The following is a 21,120-nucleotide window of genomic DNA, read 5'->3' as shown; positions in this document are numbered from 1 at the left end:
ACAAAGCTTGTCCAAAGGATCACTTTCCCCAACCCCGAATAGAGGATATGAGGGAAGCTTTTAAAGTGTTGCAGTAATACAAAATGAAACTCAGCCCGACGAAATGCGCATTCAGACTATAATTGGGGAACTTCCTGGACTTCATGGAGTCAGAACGAGGAATTGAAGCCAATCCGGAAAAAGTACAGGCGATTATTGGGATGGAGCCACAAAGGAACCTACTAATTTAAGTGTAGAAACTAACTGGAAAAATAGTGGCGCTCAATAGATTCGTGTCAAGGTTAATTGACTGATGCCTGTGGTTTTTTCGAGTCTTAAGGAAGGTACAAAGTTGGGAGGCCAAGTGAGAAAAAACGCTTGTACAATGTAAGGAATACTTGGCACATCCTCCACTATTAAGCCAAATCAAGTAGGGAGAGCCCCTCCTCATATATTTGTCAATCACACTGGATGTCGTAACCACCACCATAATACATGAGGAGGGAGGCTTACAGAGGCTAGTATACTCTATAAGCAAAGCCTTCAGAGTAGCCAATGACACAGTACCCCAAAGTGGAAATGATGGCATTCGCATTAGTAATAGCCACCCGCCTACTACGACCTATAGAAGATGTTGTAGCGGCCAAAAACTTTTAGTAAAGTAGTCAATTGAACTAAGCGAGTTCGATATTGACTATATTCCTTGGAAAGGGCAAGTCCTCGATAATTTTGTAGATGAATTCTCCCTTCTAAAGAAATGTCGGAGCCTCTTATGGGGAAACCATGGCAAGTGTGCTTTGATGGCTTGTCCTGCAAAATAGGAGGGGGAGTAGGGGTGTATGTAGTTTCAGAAGATAACATTGAGGCATACTATGCAATAAGGCTGGAATTCAAAGTCACCAACAAGACCAAGTATGAAGCAGTATTGGTAGGACTCGCCATAGTAAGAGCATCGGAAGCGACCGAGGTCGACATGAAAGTAGACTCTCAAGTGGTAGTCGGCCAAATAACATGAGAATATATAGCAAAAGTGAAAAGCTAAAAAAATACCTACAATGAGTCTATGAAGGGCGTGATCACTTCCATTACTTCTAAATCAGTCACATCGCAAGGGAGGATAGTTGGACAGCTTACAAACTAGTGTGAGTAGCATCCAAGAAAGATGAAATTATCTTACCATGGAGGTTGATCACACGAACAATAGAAGTCCCAATTATCGGGCTCGAGGTCTCAAAAATAAACATAGAAACCCCAAAATGGATGAGCGTCATAATCAAGTTTTCAACTACCTGGGAACTCCCACCTAGTGAGGAAGAAGTAAGGAAAGTTAAGAACAAGGTTGCCCAATTTACCATGATTGGTGGCACACTATATAAATGGGGTTTCTTAGCACCCCCCCTTCCCCCAAGATGTGTATAAAAAAAAAAAAAAAGAGGCCCAATTTGTCATGGAAGAAGTACACAAGGGAATATGCGGAAATTACTAAGAAGGAAGAGCTCTGGCGGCTAAGGTCATGAGGGCCAGGTACTATTGTCCACTCGCCTTTAAAGACATCAAGGAATTCACCAAGAAGTGTGTCCAATGCCAGCTGCATGCGCTAATATTGAGCAACCCACCTACAAAACTGACATTGGTCACATCCCTTTAGCCATTTACCTTGTGAGGAGTGGATTTAGTAGGTCCCATGCCGCCAGATAAAGGAGCGAAGTTCACCATCTTCATTAATGATTAATTCACAAAAAAAGCAGAGGCCGAGGCAATGGTGACGATAACCTCGCAAAATGTTACCAAGTTTATGTGGAAAACCATCATAAGCCGATTTAGGATACCACAGAGCATCATCTCAAACAACGGCATGTTGTTTGACTCTGAGCACTATAGGAACTGTTATGCCGAACTCGAAATTAAGGTCAAGTATTCCTCCCCCGGACATCCTCAGGCCAACAGGGAAGTTAAGGCGACAAATAAAACGATAATGGGCATACTGAAGAAGAGGCTAGGAGAAAATAAGGCAATTGCTAACAAAAGGAAGACAGGGTTGTATTTCAATAAAAGGGTCAATGCAAGGTCATTCAAGATAGGAGACATGGTCTTGAAGAAAGTTGGAGTCACCTCCGTGGAAGAGGGAAAACTCAGACCATGATGGGAAGGTCCCTACGTTGTCGTAGCTAGCCACAGATCGGGTTCGTACCACCTTAAAGAAACCCAAAGGAAGGACCAACCCACCCATAGAATGTCGAATACCTAAGAAATTGCTTTGTATAAATTTCCATGTAATCATGTCATTATAATAAAAGGGTTGTTCGCTTCCATTGTCTCCACTAGCACCTCGCGACCAAAGAAGAAAACAATTCAATGGAGTGTGTAGCCTCACCCTTTGACTCAAAGGAAGTCAGCGCCTTGGAAGGAGCATCATGAGAAAGATACCAAGATCAGCGAGCTGCAAGGTGTGTTGGTTCATGCGAAACTTGATGTCGTCAAGACCAGCAGCTTAATACTGTGGCCAGGTTGGCTAGAGAGACAAATGAGCTGCGGGAGGAGGGCGGAAGGTTGGAGCCTTAGCTGACTGTTGTGAACAACGAAGTTGTACGATTGCACCCTCAACTGGTAGCTGCCCGAGTTGTCCAAGACAGGGCTTTTGGGTATGGGTATGGCACGCTAGAAGATGCACCTGTTGCCCAAGTCTCAGATCGACATAAGGAGTCTAAACTTGAAAGACTTCCTGCCTGATGTCGCCGCCTGCCAATATGCAGATTCTATGGGTCGGGATGTAATGCCAAACGCCTTTCCTCGTCCTTCGCCTCAAGAGTGACAACTGCGTATTAATTGTTTAATTGTTGGGCCCCAATTTTTAGGCATTTGTAAGTTCTGCACTTTCTTCGAACATTTTAGGTTATTGACTCGTACTGCTTTTATTCTTGTTTGTGAGACTATGAATTCGAGGAACTTGCCTGAGTTTACTCTGAATGCGCACTTGGTTAGATTCAATTTCATCTAGTATTTTCGCAATATAGCAAAGGACTCTTTAAGATCTATTAAGTGTGGAATCAATCATACATGACACAATTTATGTGGTTCTGCAATGTTCCTACGTCCACGGAGTTACAGTGGATTTGATTTTAGATGGTAATCAAAGGACTGTTGCCCCCCCCCACCAAAAAAAAAAAAGAAAGAAAAGAAGCCCAACAGAATTTTCATCAAAATATGAATGCATGGGTAGGCCCAGAAAAATGCCTCAGTTATTTACCTCTATCCAAGTGTAGTTGTCAAACCCCCAACCCAATTACATCCTGAGTTCTCACTACTTGTCTTGTGAGAACTCTAATAGAATGTTTCTATTATGAAAACTGATTAATAATGGCAAATAAGGAGAACAAAATGGCCTAGTAGTGTTTTTTAAGTAGCCCAAAATGCTACCATAGTCCAGACTTCTAAAAATGAAAATGAATAAATCACAGGTTCACTCATGTCAACCAAGCTTTCAAATAGATCACGGGGACTTTTATCGCAATTGCTTGAGTGAAGGTCTAGCAATGGTCAAGCCAGCTTTCTGTTTGAGCTCATGTTGTAAATTTGATCAAGCTAGACTCAAACGAGTCATACGAAATCTCTGGATCGATAAAACTCAGTAAGTTGCAAGAATTTCTCTGTTCCAAATTCTCCATGAAACTGTCAGCAATTGGGTCTACATCATCTCTGCTGCATCTGGAAAGAGTAACGCTTAAACTTGGCAACTTGTACCTTGGGAACGCTCAGTCTTGCTACTGTACTACTATGCTTTTCAGCTTGGTTTGTCCATTTAGCTGATATTTAGTTGAACTTCTGGTTGATATCCTTGTTCTCATAGATTCTGTCAGTTGCACTTAGATTTTGTTCTATGTATATGCAGCTTGGTTGTAGGTGTAAGCATGGCTGTGGCAGTGGTAGTTGTGTGACCTTTCTTTCTGTTTTCGGATTTTATAGCATGCGCACCCCCTTGATATGGAACATATGTATTCTTTAGCTAATAATAATAATAATAATAAAACAGAACAAAGGAAGAAACCTGTTTTTCCTTCTTTATACTTCTTACGTACTTGGGTTGAGCCATTTGCGCCTTCAATAAAGTTTTGTCTGCTTAGAAAAGAAAAATAGAAATCTGAACAAAGGAAGTCACATGGAACAACTTTGATATATACTCTCTAAGTCTTATTATGACATTAACCCCCAAGTTATTTCATGTCTAAGCCCATTCCAAAAATATACACATAATCAAGTTTACATTTCTATTGATTAATTTGTACCAATGTCTTAATGAATGAATGCATGCATGATAACTCTTGTTCCTTCTCCAATTATTGTCTCTCATATTTCTGCTACTTGAATCTTAAGTTTGGGAAAATCACCTCTCAATTAGATAATTCTATCATTGGTTTTTATGGTTGAAAATTGGTTTCCATTTTGGTTGAAACATTGGCCACCCTTGTGGCTGTGATTACAGGGAAGTTGTTTTGAGAAATTGTATAGGAGAGTATTTCACTTAACCATCCTTGTTTGGCGCAATGGTAATGTGACCATAATGTTCATATTAATGCTCCTGGATCTTGTTTTGTGTCAGATACCTGAATGGTTGAGTGAGCAAAGGAACCATGACCTATCCCCTGGAGACATTGCGATTCAGCTAGATTTGATCTCAAAAGTTCGTGGTCTAGAAGAAGCAGAGAAGTATTTTGATGGCATCCCTGACACTTCAAGAATCACCATCCACGTATATGGTGCTCTGTTAAACTGCTATGCAGAACATAAATCTTTAGATAAAGCAGAGACCACCATGCAGAAGATGAGGGAGCTAGGTTTTCTGAAAACATCTGTCTTATAACTTTATGTTAAAACTCTATTCTCGGTTGGGTAAAACTGAGAAACTAGACAGTGTAATGCAAGAGATGGAAAAGAAGGGCATTGATTGGAATATGTTCACATTCAACATTAGGTTGAATGCTTATGCAGCCACCTCTGACATTGTGGGAATAGAGAAGCTTTTAATGAAGATGGAAGCTGATCCTGAAATCACCATCGGAATGCTTATGCTGCTGCAGCAAATGGATACTTGAAAGCTGGCTTACATGAAAAGACGATAGAAATGCTGAAGAAAGCAGAGCAACTCGTTAGCGGTAAAACAAGGAGGTTTGCTTATGAAACATTCCTCACTTTATACACGGCTATTCAGAATAAAGCAGAGGTGTATCGTATTTGGACTTTGTATGGAGGGATGGGGAAAGTCTGGAACTCGGGCTATCTGTGTATGATAAGCTCGTTAGTAAAGCTGGATGACTTGGATGGTGCTGAAAAGATCCTGGAGGAGTGGGAATCTGTAACTACATTTGTTGACTTTCGGATTCCACGTGTGCTGATCACTGCTGATTGCAATAAGGGTCTTTTGGAAAAGGCTGAAGCATATATAGACAGGCTTAAAGAGAGTGGGACGGAGGTAGACTCGATCACATGGGATCGCCTGGCAAGTGGATATCATGCACATGGTCAGGTGGAGAAGGCAGTGGAGACAATGAAGCAGGCACTGTTGGCAGGTCTACCTGGTTTCAAGCCCAACCGTTTTATATTGGCTGAACATCTCGAGTACTTGAAAGAGACGAGAGATGTGGAAGCGGCAGAGGAGATTTTGAGGTTACTTAGAGAAAATTGTCTTTTCTCAACTGCTATTTGTGAAAAATTACGAAGTTATATTCATGTTGAAAGTCCATCTTGTAGAAAAGGCATTTGATCATTTGAAAGAAGATGATCATATGGAAGGGGATGGTCATGTGGTGAGAACATGGGGCCACCTGAGGGCGATATCCGTAGACACCTTGGGTGGCTGTTATTTTTTTAAATTTGTTTTTAAATTTAAAATTCACCTTTTATTTAGTTAAATATATTTAATAGTTCAACAACGAGGATGCAAATAATATTTTAAGGTCACACTTTCTGGTGAAAAATTAGTGATTTAACTAGTTTGTTATAGGAAAACTTTCGAGGATACGGTGCATAGGATCAGGATTACTCTTCAGGGGTGGTTCGAAGGGTCATACTTTGTAGAGGTTTTCCAACATAAAATATATATATATTTGTTATTTTTATAACAGTCATTAAATTTTGAAAAATAACTTGTCATGAGGCACCCTTTGATTGATCTACATGGTTTTTGTTAACAATGATGGATCGAAAACTGGATGGAGAGTGATATTTTAATAAAGGACGCAGCTAGTTGGCACCGTTAGTGTAAATTGTATTTTTTTAATAATTTAAATATATGTATTTTATAAAAAAATGTATAAATTCAAAAATAGTAATTTTCTCAATTATTAAGTAAAAAAGTAAAAATAAAAATAAAAATATACGAACTACGAGAGCAAACGAGACGAATTAGCATTTTCCTTTAATAAACATGTAATATAAGATGTTATTGTTTAAAAAATTGCACAAGTACTGTATCAAATATGTCAAATTATAATATGTCAATGTGTTATTGTTTTCACTTGCTTGCTGAGAAAAAAGAATGTTAAAAGTAAAAGGTATGTCCCATCAAAGTTTCTTATAATGAGTGAAGAATGATTGAAGAGTCAAGTGCAGGAAAGTAGAAAAAACAAGTATTGAGAAATCACTTACTATTAAGATGAAATCTTTTTTTCCTCTCTATTTAGTTAGTAATCACATATGAAAGAAAATTTTGAAAGTCAATTTTTTTTTTTCAATTTTAATGTCAAGAAATCAATGAGTTTATTGTGATAATAAAGACAATACAAGAAAAGGTTTTTTAGCATGTAAAAGGTTAAAAGGTGGCTTCGTTTGGTTTATAAACTCATCTCAACTTATCATTATAATTTTTTCAGATTTCAATATAAAATATAATAAAATATTCAATTTTTTCAAAACTTAAAATAATAATAATATTAAAAAATAATAATCTAAAATATTTTATCATCTCAACTCAATTCAACATCTAAACGCAGCCAAATTGATCAATAGAGTAAAATGAAAAAATCAAATCAAATGACAATGTGGTTCTATAAAATATAAAAATAATGATGCTTCATGAATGATATACCTAATAGATAATAAGAAATTCATGACAAAAGTTCATATTTGACCTGATGCCTCTTTATTGAAAAAAGAAGAAGAAAAGAAATCTATAAATCTCTAGAAACCAAAAACAACTTCTTATTATGACGACGTTGAGGTAGAAAAAGAATAGAAAAATTGCAATATAAATTTAGTTCTTTACAGGTCAATATTATTCACTCATAATTTATTGTATTATACTGGTCAATAGAATATCAACAAATATGAGATTTATTTGTTTTATAGTAGGTCCTAGTTTATAGAATCAGTTCTATTCCCTTCACTCCGTTCTCTCTCCACGGCAATCTCTCTTCTTCTTTTTCTCTCCCTTTTCCCCTTTATCCTCTTTCATGTCACAACTCCACCCCAGGAAGGGCGGGATCACGACGTACATGCCTGTTCTTTTTCTTTCATTTTCATTCTTCATTTTCTTTTTCGAGTAACATGCGATCGGCATGGACATGACACACGTGTACTCTAAATTTCTAATTTAAATAAGGGAATCCCTGATAGGCATTCTATTCGGACATTCATCCATAAAAGACTCTCAAAGTCCATACGTTCATAAAAGCATAACCTATCATCTATAAACATAACTGTTCTAGTTAGGGAAGGTCCTAAGCGTCTGCCTCTCCCTCTGCAGTAGTGCCTTGCTCCCCAGCCTTTTCGTCATTACTTGGACGTTTAAAACATTTAAAATAAAAGTGAGTCGAATACTCAGTAAGTAGTACACCATGCAATGAACATACTAGACATCTATTCATTTTCTTTTGAAAACATGCATACATAAACATTTAGCTAATTCTTAACAATGCTTTCATGCATTACAGTTTAAGGAGTAAGTCATACTTTCATGCATAAACATTTAAGAAATAAGTAAGAACTATGCTTTCATGCATAAACATTTTAAGAAATAATTATACTTTCATATTTCACTTTCTTTGACCAGTACACACTATTATGTCCCGTGTGTTGGGGTTAACGGTCTTCCTTTAGACCTGAATTTCGCTCGTGGCCACAGGTTGAGAATCCCTTTCATGGAGGGCAGGACTGGGTGCACTACAAATACTACTTACCCGATATTGCAATCTGCCCATTCCTTTGGTACCCTTTTCATTCATATGGCCGTTATGTATCTTCATACATTAAGGCATTCATTCATTCAGTCATTTCTTTCTTTCATTCATGCCAGTCCTTCCAGTCCTTTCATTTAACAGTTCATTCATGAAAAACGTCATTTAAAAGCATGAACTTAAACATCATCTTTCCATTTTACAATGCATTCATGAAAAAACATCATTTTAAAAGCATGAGCTTAAACATCATTTTTCATAGCATTCATAAAGCGTCAGTTCATAAGGACAATTTAACATCAGTTCATAGGGGCATCTTAAAGTGTTTTCTTCGAGTCATTTAAAGCATCAGATCATAGAGACATTTTAAAACACTTTTTTCACGTCATTGAAAGCATCGGTTAGAGCATAAGGCATGAGACGTTCCTTTCCTTTCCTTTGCAATCAAAATATTTTCATCATCTTTCTTACTCCGATGCACATGCATTTTTATGATAAAGATACATTTTCATGCTATACTACATATAGGAATAATCAATAAGTTTATTGAGAGAGCATATATGGAAATCACATGATTTAGAACCTACGTGCATACATTACTTTATACACAACACATAATTATAATCGATAGGGTGCTTAACAGGGGCTATCAAGAAAGGGCTTGTACATACTATATACATTTACTCTTTTCTTTAGAAGAACATTTGCAATAAGAGAGAGACATTCTTTCATAAAGAGAACTTGGTGTAAGAAGTATGGTCATAGCTACTTACCTCAATGCTTTACAAGTAGGTTCCTTGAATCTTGAAAATAAACTCCTATTCAATGAAATGGGATAAACATATTAATATTCATTTCACTTTAAGCTTACTATTTGACACCTCTACGCGCTCACTTAAATTCCAAATTGGAATCTAAAGTGTTTTCCTTAACCCATTTAGCTACTTACCATACATGGCACTAAGCTCAAACATTAATATCCTCATTCTGACATTTAAAAAAGCTCATGAAAGTATATAACTTGCTTGCTGTCCCATTTTAAAGGCCATTGTTTTCTATAGGAAGGTAGGTAAAAATCCTAGGTTGGAATATATAAATGGTAGGGATTTATTTAAGAATGGAAGGGAACAAGGAAGTGCTACAAAATCTCAAACTATCATCAAAGAGGGCATTTTGACAGCTTTGTAACATCATGTGGAAAGTAAATCCAACAAAAGGGCCAATGCCCACAAGAGGGTTGATTTTTGTCACTTGTTCTTCAAGGGTTTTTTCATACTAAAATTCATCATTGGTTAAACAAAAAGGGTGAAGTTGAGCAAGGGATGAAATGGGCTGATTTAGGCTTCCAAAATAGAACATACTTCAGAATTTTTCAATGCATGGGCAGCTAGCAAGTTCTAGTATATTCATGGTCTTAAACATCCTTCACTTAACCAAAATCCCAACTACACAATTAAACAATGCAAGAGTTGTAGAAACTTAAGAAAAGGCTCATATATTTTCTGAAAACATATCATAAATAAAAAGGTACAACTCTTGGCAACTTAAAATTCCTAAAGTAAGCTTACTAGCTTAATTGAAATTCTTAGTGGCTTACTTAGGCCATAAACCTTGAGGAAAGTATGTCTAAAATTATAACCCTCAACTCCTATTAATTTAACATATAAAAAAAGAAGACTTAACATAATTAAAACATGGCTTAAATTTGAGAAAATACAAGGTAAGGTTACAACAAAAATGCCATGCAAAACACACGGCTAGGAACAAAACAGAGCATAACATATATGGGCTATCATTTTGCTACTCGGTTACCACCCAACTAGAATAGATATTAGAGGAACAAATGAGAAATCAGTCTAGAAACTACCATACAACAATCGGCCAATAAAGAAAATTCCCCCAAAATCGAAACATAAAAAATCATCAAAAGAAAACCCACTTGATCAACCATGGCTAAATTCGAAATACACAAAGAAGAAGGATTAAGGGTACTCTTACCTTGCTATGGAGTCATAAGCTTGAAAATGATGAGAGGAGGTTGGTTTCTTGAAGAACAAAAGAGAGGAGAAGAAGAGAGGGTGTGCGTTGGCTATGGTTTGCTTGGAGAGGAAGATAAAGTTTTCTTCCTTGGATGGGGGTCGACGGGTTAAGGGAACTAAGGAGGAAATTGGTTTTAATTCTTACCTTTTTGTGTAGCTTTGACCGACAGGTGCAAGGGGACTTAGGAAACTTATAGGTGAAAATGGCTTGATGGCTTACCTTAGAAACCTACGGGTGAAAAGGGATAAAGGGTTTTAGTCAAAACTTATCACATAAGCTTGGAAGATGGATGGTGGAGATCTATCCACCTCAAGAATGGTCTTCACCTACCAATCTAATGGTAGGGAATAATTGCACCATTTCTTAAATAAATAAAATTAGAGGATGAGAAAATATTTCAAAGTCTTGAAAATAATACCCTTAATTTATTTTAATAAATCATATTTTAACAAATAAAGCATATTCATCTTAAAATAAAATAATTAAAAGTAGTAAAAATCTTTATCTCAAAATATTTAACTTAAGGAATTAATAAAATGACGTAAGGATCTACGTAATAGGACTCGGGTATTACATTTCCCCAGCACCCCTCTCGAAAAGATCCACATTCAAAATCATGTTGTTCATTGGTTCCATCACTATTCATTGAGAAGTATTTCAAGATAAAATAAGTTTTTGATCCTATGTCCAAGGACAACATTCCTTATGAAGTTGGGCATATAAAAATCCTCATTAGGAGTTGGGTTCTCATTGGTAGGCTCCGTCCCTGATATTAGTTCAACTAAGATCACCCCAAGGCTATATATATTAGTCTCTTTGCTCTCATCTTTCATTTTGATCAGCTCTGGAGCCGTGTAACCCTCAGCTGCTGAAGCTTCAAGCATTTCTTGGCTAGTAGTAGCATTCAATTGAAGATGAAGGCTGAAGTCAAAGATGCAAGGTTTGTAATTGCGATCCAAAAGTATGTTTTTTTATTTGAGGTTTCCATGGATTACAGGCTTCTGAAATCTTGTATGGAGATGTTCCAATCCCTTTGATATACCAATTGAGATGCTATAAATAATGGCCCATGTTTGAGATTCACCATTTCCATATGCCAATAGGAAACAAAGGTGGGTCTGTTCAAAATGTTTTAATTTCAAATTAAAATATACATCATAGAGAAATTAACTCAAAAAATGATTGAGACTGTTTATGCTAGGAAAATACATTGTCCAATAAAGAAGAAAGGGAAAAATAAATCTCATATCTGATTAAGGGGCCAACAATCGGAGGAGGAGGAGGGAGAAATGCGGTTTTCGAAGGAACGAAAGTGGTAACGTTCGGACGTAAACTTAAACTTAAAACATATACGTGTGAATGTATAACATACACGTTCGAACGTAAGTAGTAAATAAATTTAAATGACATACGTTCAGACGTTTATGTTGTACGTTCCCACGTATGTGTTTTACTTGCGAACGTAAAGTAACGTCCGAACATTGAAGCATAAATAAATTTAAAAAGTAGTACGTTCAGACGTTATAATTAAACGTTCAGACGTAAATTTTATGAAAAATAATGTCCGAATTAAAATAATACACGTTCGAACGTAGAAGCCTTAACGGCTATGTAATTGAAACGCCATATGTTCGAACGTTACGACACAAAATCAATATACAAGGTTCTAAATGCCGAAATGCCACCGTAGAAATGAAGTATACACTTTAAGAAACTTTTCTTCGGTGACTATTTGACCAATGGCAAGCCATGGTGGCTGGAAAATGGAGTTGAAAATCCGGCCACCATTTGACCCGTTTTAAATAAAACTGAACTCAAATCTCAAATAAAATACATATTATTTGATTAAAAGATGAATGCCTACCTTTTAGTGACGGTTGTAGTGGAGTTTGACAGCGACAGCGACGGTGGAGTGGTGGTGTGCAAACATGAACGAAGTTAGATAATAGTGAAAATGACGCTTCACCGTTCTGTTTTGTCCTTATATACACGAAACGTTCGAATGTTTTTCGATTTTTTTTTCAGAATATTGACTATAATATATTATATTATTAATATGTTATATATTATATATACTATAGTCTAATATTATATTATATATTATAATATATTATATATATATGATCCATTATAAGCTAATGAAAACAACTTTGGAACCACAAGCTCTTATTACTAGTCCAAAACGATATACTTTATTATTATCATCTAGTACCTAAAATTCTAGTGTAAAAATTCCTAAATAGATTAATTGGAATCAAATTACTCTCTTTAATGAATGACAATTAGTGAATTTGTGAGTTTAATTTTGTGAATAATTTGTGAGTTTATGGTGTTCATTGATGAATTAATATGTGTAGAAATATTGTTGTGAGAAAATTGTTGTTGTTGTGATATGGATTTGAAATATTGTGATTATTATTTTTAAATTTTTATTGAATATGTTTAACAAGAAAATTATAAGTTTAGAATCTTAATTTTAAGTAATGATTAAAGACGGGGCTGGCCATTGGATCAGTAAATAGCAAGGCAGTTTTAGTGGGAGGATCAATCCCTTTTGTTTTCAAAGTAATGTTCAAACTTCCTCCATGATTGTGTTACAAGTAATAAATATATAGAGAACTGACGAGCTAGCTAGCTTGGTGATCACGTTGTAGTTGCGTACCTTTATTTGTTGCATTTGTGGCTATCAAGTGGGCCGAATGTATGTTCAGACATCGATATAGGTGTCGATTAAGTGAGTTACAGCCGTACGGGCCTCTGCTGATAGTCGTTATTATATTAAGTGTTCACGTCGATGGTGTAAAAATTTATGTGCGATAGAGTTGAATAAAGTTGAAAGTTATATATTTATAAACGATATGGATCTGGGTTGGATGAAGTTGAAAGTTATATATTTGGATGAAATTGAAAGTCATACAAATTATGACCCTCAGATGATATGATTCCAGAAAATCATCTGAGGGATAGTATATATATAGTGCATTATATATATAATCCACTATATATATACTATGTAGTGTATTATATATATATAAGTTTTGTTGTTAGTTTTATTAATTATATATTATTGATTCATATATATAGTATAGTGTATATACAATATTTATTATGTTTTTATTTAAAGTATTATGCTATCATACTATAGATATATAAAATATAGTATATATATTATACTATATATACTATATTATATACTATATATAGTCAAGATTACTCACCTTGGCATCCACCTCTCATATTTCTAAAAATGAATATTTTCCTCCAACATATTTACAAGTGATTGGAAATAATGCCCAAATACACACATTGAGTAAATAAGAATTTAATAAGTAACAAAGAATATCTCGAACAAGCAGGTTATATGAAATAAAAAAATTGTGACAAAAAGTTAGAACGTGAAAAATGCGGAAAATTTCCCGCTCGATTTAGGCATCTCTGTGATGATCTGAAACGTTCAGACATACATTTTCACCAGATGTACATTTTCAGTGTAAATGTTCGAACGTACATTTTCTAACGTCCGAACATGAAAATAAAAGTGCGAGAAATTTCTTGCTCGATTTAGGTATCTCTGCGGTGATCTGAAGGTTCGGACGTTGAAATTTTACGTTCGAACGTTAGTCGATGAAAATCATTGGGAAATTGGTAAACATTCGAATGCCAAATTTCTTAACGTTCGAACATGAAAATAAAAGTGCGGAAAATTTTTCGCTCGATTTAGGTATCTCTGTGATGCTCTGAGCGTTTAGACATTATTCAATGGAAATCACTGGGAATTTATAAACGTTCGAACACGAAAAATCAATAACGTTCGAACATGAAAATAAAAGTGAGAGAAATTTTCCACTCGATTTAGGTATTTCTATAATGATCTGAACATTCGAACGTCTTTCGCAGAAAACATGCCCAAGTTATTTAACGTTCGAACGTTCACTAAAAATTAGGAGGGATAATATAACGTTTGAACGTACAACTTAAACGTTCGAACGTTTTATTTACAAATTTTATGATTGAATGAACACACGCACGGAAGGCAGTAAATTCATTTCTGTTGCTTCTCCCGTGTGCACAACAAAGAGAGACGTGAGAGAGAGTCTTCGTGGGTTAGAGAGAGAGAGAGACGGTTAGAGTGAGAGAGGGATGTGGGTTAGAGAGAGAGAGAGCTAGAGTGAGAGAGGGACGTGGGTTAGAGAGAGAGAGAGTTAGAGTGAGAGAGGGACGTGGGTTAGAGAGAGAGAGAGATAGAGTGAGAGTTAAGTTGAGCTTTGGTAAGAAAAAATTGTTTTTGATCTTTTGTATTTTTCTGAATTTTATGATATTTGTCTTGTGTTTTTGTTATATATATTTCTAATAAGTTAGTGTTGTATTTTTTTGAAGGATTGGTTATTTTGGCAAGTTGGAAACTTTTGATTTGTAAGAGGATATTATGAGTGCTAGGTATATTTCTAAACTTTAGCAATGTATTTATACATTTTATGCTTACTCTTGAAATATTGTAACTATTGTTTGTATAGTTTTTGAATAGTTTATGAGTTTATGGTATTCATTGATAAATTATTATGTGTATAAATATTGTTGTGGGAATATTGTGAATATGTTGTGATATGGATTTGAAATATTGTGATTATTATTTGTGAATTTTGTTTGAATATGTTTACATGGTTAGAAATATATTATGCTTAGGTTTTGGATTTATGTGAAAATTTTGATATAATATTTTTTGGTTTTGAAGAATTTGTGAGTGCTAGCTATATTTCTCAAGTTTAGAAATATGTTAATACATGTACATGTGATTTTATACTTACTCTTGAGATAATTGTGATTATTGTTTGTGAATTTTGTGAGTTTATGGTGTTCATTGATGGATTAATATGTGTAGAAATATTGTTGTGAGAATATTGTTGTTGTCGTGTTATGGATTTGAAATATTGTGATTATTGTTTAAATATGTTTACATGCTTAGAAATATATTGTCTTTAGTTTTTAATATTTATGTGAATTTTTTTGTATTTTTTGAATTTGTTCTTTAATAAGAAAATTATAAGTTTAGACTCTTAATTTAAGTAAAGATTAAAACCGTTTAATATACATTTAATACGAGACTTAATATTTAACATTTAATAAGTATATATAATATATTCATACTAATTTAGTTAGAATATGATTATTATTTAAGTTATAACTATAGTATAAAATTTAATTTTAAAAAGAAGAAAAAAGAAGTATAACGAGTGTTCCTCGTTGGAGTCGATTGATGAAGCATGCGGCTCTTGCCTCTAGAATATTTTAATCTAAAACTCAAACTCTCCTCCATTAATTTTGTACTAATGATATATTTATATAGGGTACAAAAGAAACCCTAATGTTTTCATGATTTCCGCCTAAACAATCGTCTAACTTTTAGGACTAGTTTTAAGCAACCTCGTACGCGGTCCAGGAGTCAGAATTTAGAAATTCCTATTAGATACAAAGTTGTAACCCTTTAACTTAGCTTTTCAACCCAACCAAGATCGCATCCATCGGATATATTATTAGAACGTTATGATTGAAATTCTCAATCATGTCTAGGCTGTCTCTCAGTGTATTCCGAACTTAGACTTCTTGTGGATTCCTTCTATGATTTCTTTATCTTTTTCTTGATAAAAATTATTTTCAAGCCCTTTACTAGTTGCTTTCTACGATGTTGTTTAAGTTAGTCTTTTAAGTTGGTTGGTTAGACTGGTCGCCCAATCTAACCGCTCGAAACCTTGTCGCCAAGTCTTCTCTCTCAGGAGGTAAAATATCTCGCTCATCGCGTAACTCTTGTCGCCAATTCTGGTCGCCATTAAGTCTCATTGCCTAAATCTCCTCGGCTATCTTCAGGTCCCATCGCCTCTAGTTGGTCTGAATCCGTAGTCTCTTCTTTTGTACCAAAATGCTATCATTTCGCATTAAATCTTCTAATTCCTACAAATCCAATAAAATAAGGTAAAAATATATACAAATAAAATAAAATTAATAGATTTGAAGAAAAACTGATACTTATCATAAATAAAATAATAATAAAATTCACACTTATCATCGTTACCCCTTTAGCTTTGCACATCGCGACACCTCGCAAGCAGTCGGCGAGCTCAACTGCACCACGCACGTTGCTAAAGGCCTAGAAGCCAAGTGTTTGTGGGTTGGCAATACCACTGCCAGTCACCACCTGAGCTGCCGGAGATTTCTGTCTCCAACAAGGAGGTCACCACCCACAAGGTGCTGCTCACCAACCATCCCTTGCCATGTGCACTACGAGAAGCTTGCTCGACTGTAGCTCGCCGCAAAGGTCCAATCGCTGGCCACCACCTAGCTCATTGGCAAATTCCGTCGCTGGCATGGTGGCTCTCACAGTTCCTCACCACCATCGTCGCTCCTCTCCTCCATCGTCGTTCGCGAGTCATGCAAGTTGCAAGTTTGCAACAGTCAATGAGGTGCAACCACAACGTTTCCACCACACCACCTTGCTCAACTAGGGTCAGGGACAAACTGCCATGAAGCTGCCACCACAAGGCCATTGCCCTTGACACGGTGCCAAAGTGATCCACGACAATCCCCTATTTTATGATACCAAAAGCATAACACTCCACTCTGACAACGTCGCAGCCGCCATCATGTCAAGTCCTACTGCATTGCCCAGAACAAGTTGGTCGCCCACTAAGTTTGCTCGCCATGGAGTTTTCCAGTTCGCCATACACGCCGTCGTAGCGTAGTGAGCTGGAGTCAAGCTCTCCGACGTCGTCTTTCAGCGATAGTGCAAGCTGTGCACTGTGTAAACACTCGGAGTGCGACGGTGACCACCACCCAACTCGCAGGCTTTTTCTGTTACCGGCGTGAAGCCCCTCTACCACAGAAGTCCCGACCACCGCGAAGCTCGCATCTTCGCCCAAGCTCGCGCCACAAAAGATGGTGTGAGACATGACAGTTCGTCATACACACCTTTGTAGTGTCGTAAGCTAGAGGCCAACGTGCTCTGTGCTTGGTCCATTGGCATTTTATGCAGTTGCCATGGCGTCGCCGACCCCCAACAAGCTCTAAGTTGTTGCTCCTAACCTCCACAATCAACCTCCTCCATGATAGCTCTAGATCGAAACTGTGCAGCTCCGCCTCAGCCAACACCTTCACCAATGCTCCTTGCCACCCTCGTTCGAGTAGCCCATATGACCTTTGGCAATCGACCATGGAAACTGAATGCCACAGGTTGATAAACCCATGCCACGAGAGCTCCCTTGTCCACCGAGACAATCCTGAGTAGTTCACATGGTGAGCAAAGTTGCATGGTGGGCTACTACTTACGGCCCTGACCATGACAAGCAACTGACCCACATGCGAGACCATGCAAATGGCAAGAAAAAGGTGGCAAACAAATATGGGGAGACCACTCAAATGAATATGGCAAGCAAAAGGTGGTGAGCAACAACACACGTATAGACACGTGTACATACATATCATCACTAGCGCCACAATGAGCAAAGGTGATGAGCAACTAACCTTGGCGAAAAAGAGCTCAGGCACGAGAATTACTATCTGATGGAGCATGGTGAGCAACAAAACACTGACGAACACACCATCTCCTATGCCAAGCAACATGCAGAACATCGGTTATCTCATTGCCCCAATGGCGAGCAATCAGACCAACACCTTTAGGTGAGCAACAAGAGAAACTCCTCTCGGCGAGTAAAAATTAAGCAGTCTCAACTGTGCAAGATTATTTCTGCAAAAGCACTCAAGGATGAAGAATTTCTCCAAGCAAAAATCATTAAGCAGCGAACAATCCCAATTTTATCCACTAAAACTCCTTGAGGTTCCACAAGAATCCAAGTGGCTACGCGCCTCAGGAATATATTTCGTAGAAATTGCCCCCGGGGCAAGGAACATCGGCTATAAAAGCCCCTCCCAGGTGCCATCTAGGCTTCTTCATTTGTTTGCATCAGAATAGACTGCTCAATATCGGTTGTGGGCATCCCGATCCTCCATCAATGCTAAAGCATGGCCGCCCACAAAAATTGCCCGGGTGTCACCAACCTTCACCACACTCTAGCGGAATGGCTCAGGTTTACAAATCTTAAACTTGTAATTTGTATTATACTAACCTATTTGATTTTTGGTGAAAACCTCTCAGGGCGGTCGAACTCAGCCTCACACCACAACAGTGCGGTCGAGCATCCCCCCATACACCAATGATGAGTTTAAAGACTCGCGGTGCTCAGGAAAAAGGGCGCAAAGGTCAACAGACTATGCCACCCTTAAACACCATTGGCGAGTACAAAGACTCACGGTGCTTAAGAAAAAGGGCGAGGAGGTCAACAGACCATGCCTCCCTTAAACACCAATGACAAGTACAAAGACTCGCGGTGCCCAGGAAAAATGAGCGTGGAGGTTAACAAACCACGCCACCCTTAAACACTAATGACGAGTACAAAAACTCGCGATGCCTAGGAAAAAAGAGCGCTTAGGCCAACAGACCATGCCGCCCTTAAACACCAATGACTAGTAGAAAGACACGTGGTGCCCAAGAAAAAGGGAAAGGTCAAGGACCGCCGGACCCAACTCACTCCTCATCGAGAGTCAATAGGCGGGATAAGTCATCAGACCTCCCGACCTCCTTCGTGACGAGTCAACATGCGGGAAAAGTCAAGAACTGCCCGACCTCCCAGGCAACTAACAGGCAAGCAACTCTTCAAACTGCCCAACCTCTCTCACCTGGACATCAAGACAAGCACAAGATATTCTCCAGCAAACGCCGAGTGTTTATGCTCGCGCCAAAACTGTCACCAACGGGTTACCTTCTGGAACGAGCCATCGAGCTCCACAACTACATCATGCGGGTCTCCTTTAGGAACGAGTCAACAAGCTTGGCAATCGCCTAATGTGGACCCAGGGAGTTGACGAGCTTCCTGACCACTTAAGCGCGGGTTACTACCAACAAACATGAACAACAAAACGAGAACACGAACATAAATATACAATGAGAGGAAGAAAACCACTACTACCAACAAAAGTAAAAAACAATCACTAAAATACACACAAAAACCCAATCATAGAAATATGAACTCTTCGACGACAATAAACAATCTCTCAGGCAAACATCCACAAAAACAAACAAACTCAAAATCGAGCTCCACGCTCACACCTAGTACAGTCGAGTACATCTCCCGCCAAAGTAGAGCTCTGTGCACATACCTAATACAGTCAAGTGCATCTCCCGTCCAAGCAGAGTTCCACGCTCACACCTAATGCGATTGAGTACATCTCCAGCCAAAATCGAGCTCCACACTCACACCTATTCGAGTGCATATCCCGCCAAATTAGAGCTCTACGCACATACTTAATGCAGTCAAGTACATCTCCCGCCCAAGCAGAGCTCCACGCTCACACCTAATGCGGTCGAGTAAATCTCCTGCCAAAATCAAGCACCATGCTTGCCCCTGGCATGGTTGAGTACATCTCCCGCCCAAGTTGAGCTCCTCACTGCTTAGCACAAAACAAACAGAAAACCAAGGAGTGAACAACAAGCTAGGGACCAAATGGGAAACCAGGGATCAATTTTTAAAATTTATTTTGCAGATTATTGACTTGAAGATTCTCAAGGCCTTCTTGTCTAGCAAATTGCCCTTAAGAATTGCGACCATCTGTAGAGGTCAAATAAACAGCCCAAAATTAAGCATCAAACATCAAGAGAAGGCCGAAAATCAAGTTAAGAGATAAGACAAGTTAACTCAGACTCCTAAGAGGAAAGACACACAGACTTCTAAAAGGAAAAAAAAAAAAAACTCAGACTTCTAAAAGGAAAAGACTTTACAAGGCAAGTTGGATCCAATCAAGGAAATAGACCTCTATATATATAAGGAGATCCCTCACAAAATGGACGGACTTTCCACAAACTCTCTACACAGAAGCTTCCCACGCCCAAACTCCACCACACACAGCAACTCTAAAGGATTTACCTTAAATTCCTCCATTTATTGTGCGATATGTGAGATCATGAGAGATTGTAAAAACACCCATTATAATAGATTTCACACCCAAACAACCTGTGGACGTAGGTATTAAGCCGAACCACTTAAATCTTTATGTCTCTTTATTTACTTTTATTCGCTTGTTTATTATTTATCATATAGATATACGCGAAGATCACCGTAGCGAAACCCGAAACTTCTCGTGGGCCGGGATGATTCTTTTCTCCCTTTCAATTTGTTGTGCAAATTAAGACATTAACAAAGACTATTATATATATATTGTTAATTTCAACTCTATATGAAATTAAAATAATGCGTCATAAATATATATTCACATTTATATCTTCGGGTAGTTTAATTGGATCAAAAGGATATTGTTTACTTCATTTTTTTTTTTTTTCTTTTTCGAAACAAGATTATCGAACGTTCAGAATTATCTTCAAAAAAAATTAATGACGATAAATATTCGGTTTTTCTTTACAAGTACTCTCTAGAAATTAATTTATTTATCTCCAAGGCTGGCGCCAAGCAACCAGCTAGGCCTACCTACCAACGTTTTGTCCTCTTCCTTCTTTTCCACTATCTAAACAATTCAATATAAAATTATCTACGACACAAACAAAACGTCAGAAGCATACGTGGGACAGCTTGCATATAATGATGTTTATTTTATGGCTGACGGACACTACCAAATAACAAACAGTACAATGATTACTCTTCGTGAATTACCTTCTTTCTTCTTCTTATTTGTTGTATATGCGATGACCTCATGTGCATGAGGTTTGCATGCTTCTGATCGGTGGTGACGAAATGGAGTCCCAAGTCATGAGACGTAGAATTAAGGTGGATGCAGGAGTACACAAAAGTCATGTTAACCGATCGAGACCTTATTTGGTGTCGATTTTAGAGGAAAAAAATGAACAAATTAGCCACGGCACGTATTACCTACAGAT

At 37.4% G+C, this 21,120-nt stretch overlaps 1 pseudogene; it reads left to right on the top strand.

Moving 5' to 3' along the window:
• Positions 1 to 2,644: 2,644 nt before the first annotated feature.
• Positions 2,645 to 5,737, top strand: LOC109019238 (annotated as a pseudogene).
• The last annotated feature ends 15,383 nt before the right edge of the window (positions 5,738 to 21,120 follow it).

The sequence above is a fragment of the Juglans regia genome, chromosome 1, assembly GCF_001411555.2.
Source record: "Juglans regia cultivar Chandler chromosome 1, Walnut 2.0, whole genome shotgun sequence".
Taxonomy (NCBI): domain Eukaryota; kingdom Viridiplantae; phylum Streptophyta; class Magnoliopsida; order Fagales; family Juglandaceae; genus Juglans; species Juglans regia.
The sequence above is the reverse complement of the archived record's forward strand: the minus strand, read 5'-3'. Positions and strand labels throughout refer to the sequence as shown.